Source organism: Panthera tigris, chromosome A2, assembly GCF_018350195.1.
Source record: "Panthera tigris isolate Pti1 chromosome A2, P.tigris_Pti1_mat1.1, whole genome shotgun sequence".
NCBI lineage: Eukaryota > Metazoa > Chordata > Mammalia > Carnivora > Felidae > Panthera > Panthera tigris.
In genome coordinates this window covers 56,625,393-56,628,220 of record NC_056661.1, presented here as the reverse complement: position 1 = coordinate 56,628,220, position 2,828 = coordinate 56,625,393, and positions in this window count along the sequence as shown.

The following is a 2,828-nucleotide window of genomic DNA, read 5'->3' as shown; positions in this document are numbered from 1 at the left end:
AGGATTCCAGTAGGGCAAGACCTGTAAATCTTAAGTCTGGTGATTTAAAGACTAACAAAGCTAGGGGCACCTAGCTGGTTCAGTCAGAAGAGCGTACGACTCTTGATCTCAGGGTTGTATATTTATATAAGTAAGTAAATAAATATATGTATATATAAATAAATAAAAGGCTAACAGAGCTCTTACAAAGCCCCTGAGCCTCCCAGCTGTACATGGAGTTGGGTAAGGCCACGTAATAGATTTGACTGCCGATCATGGGGTTTTGAGTTTTGAAATAGTTACTGAGAAGTTTACACAGATCTGTTCTGAGCACCTTATATGCTGTTCCCTCTTTTTAATAACAGGTCTGTAAGGCAAGTGTCCCAATTTCATGAGTGATGAAAAATGAGAACAGAAGGGTAAATACTGCTATGTCAATTTCACAATAGAAATGAAACAGGTTGTGTAAGTCACCTAAGGCCACAGAACTACTAAGTGGTGGAACTATGATAAATCCAGGATGTCTAAATTGTCTCAGATGATAAGTAGGCATAAACAAGGAATATTTGCAGAGTGGAGGCAGGGTGCTGCAGGCAAAAGGAACACTATGGGCAAAGACAGGATCATTGTGCACGCAGCGAGGACATTAGCAGACTGTGGCAAGATAAATGGTATCATCAGGATGCTCTTAGTTTTAAGTACTGGTAGGTCTGACTTTTACTTATTTCAACACTAAAGAGAGTTTATTGGTCTGTATAACTGAAGACTGAGCGGTGGGTGTGAGTGGCTGACAGCAGCTTCTGGTATTACATTTGCTCTACATCTAGCAGGATGTATTCTACCCAGCATTGCAAGCCAAGTCCTGAGACTCAACTTTGGGTCAGCTTGGGTTTGTTTTGTTTTGTTTATTTGTTTGATAGAGCATGGGAGGGGCAGAGAGGGAGGGAGAGAGAATCCCAAGCAGGCTTCACCCTGTCAGTGCACAGCCTGATGCAGGCTCGATCTCACAGTTGGTGAGACCTAAGCTGAAATCAAGAGTCAGATGCTTAACCAACTGCTTGGGTTTTCAGTCCACCAATCAATATTCATAGGGAGATAGGATGGATTGTTTAGCTTAACCTAGCTCTTTCATTCTGCTCTTAAAGCTGGGCATGCAGTTCCCTTCCCCTGAACCGTAAGATCCCCAAATGTAATTCAGGTAAGCGGGTAGGGAGAATGGATGCTGGAAGGACAATCAATACAGGTAATGCCTCTTGAATCCTGTTATATATGATCTCTGTATCCTAGAGTCAGGGATTTAATGGACAAAGATACAGAAATGTGAGAAACTTCTGTCTCACAAATACTCAACTTGAGTGAGAAATGACCTTGCTTGTTTGGGAACAGGTGTTATTTATGGTAAAGGTTAACAAAGGTAATAAAAGACTCCCAAATGCAGCAGCTTACACAAGACTAGGTTTGTTTCTTGGGGCACCTGGGTGGCACATTCGGTTGACTGTCCGACTCTTGATTTCAGCTCAGGTCATGATCTCATTTCAGCACAGGGCTCTGTGCTGACAGCACGGAGCCTGCTTGGGATTCTCCCTCTCTCTCACTCTCAATCAACATAAACATTAAAAAAAATAAAGTTTGAGAAGCAAAACCATTCCTCTCAACGCTTATATTTAAAAAAAAAAAAAAAAAAAAGAAGACCATGTTTATCTCTCTCATTTCACAGGGCTAGATGTTCCAGAGCTGGGAGTGTAGCATCCTCCCAATTCAGTTCTTCCATTTCTGAACTTGAGGTGGCTGTTGGCCATAGTCACCTCTCAGCCGTGAAGGGAAAAGGGCAAGGGAAAGGCGTGTCCATACTTTTCATGGCATTGCCTATGTGGCATTTATTCCCTCCATTCAATTCCCATTGGCGGTTATATAATCACAAACCCACAATTAGCTGTCAGAAGTGGGAAGATGGGAATCTAGTTGGGTGGCCATATGCCCGGCTGAAATTTTAAGAACTTGTCCTTATCACCGCTCAGGCATGAGATCCTGGTGTCTATTCTGAGTACATGTCTGTCCTGTCTGATCCTGAACCACATGTCAGCTGCTTTCCCCAGATGGCTTGTGCCTCCTGGGTGAAGCTGAAGTGCCCATCATTGGTTGCGTCCTCTGGTAGAGAAGACACCATGGCCGAAGCTGTAACTGGCTTAATTTGCTACTGTCCTTTACCTGAATTCCACACAGCTCTGGACACCATATGGGGATAGCCACCAGAACCGTACGTATCAAGTGGCCTCTCCCGTGTCCCTGGGTCCTTGTCTGACGATCTCCTGATCCCAGCAACGCGCCCATCACACACTGACCGCATCTCTCTGGGTAATGACCCAAACTACCTTTCTAACCAACCTCCTCCTCCAAGTAAATAGGCTTTTCTTCCCTGGGCCTTAAATTTCTTATCTTAAAAGAGGGTGACTTAAAACATTGGTCCAGCTCTGATTGAGCCTGGCGATTCCAGAAGAGCTCAGAAAAAGTTAAGTCCCCACGTAAATGACAGGGAAACGCGGAGGAATTTACGAAGCCCCGCCAGCTCGAACTCCTGGAGAACACTCGCTCTGACCTGACCAAAAGGGCGTTTCAGCGCCTACTACCTGGGGCCTGCGGCTTCCACTTCTTGAGCTGCCTAACCTCTTACGAAGGCTGGGTTCAGCGAGCCCAGTCGGCTGTGAGGATTCAGTTCGTTCAGACGCATGAGGACGAGCGACTTCCGAAAGGGCATGTTTGCTCTCACCAAAAGAAATAAAAAGGGGGCCGGTGGGATGCGATCCAGAACGGCAACCATAACCCCAAGCAGCTTACAGTCAACCGCACCC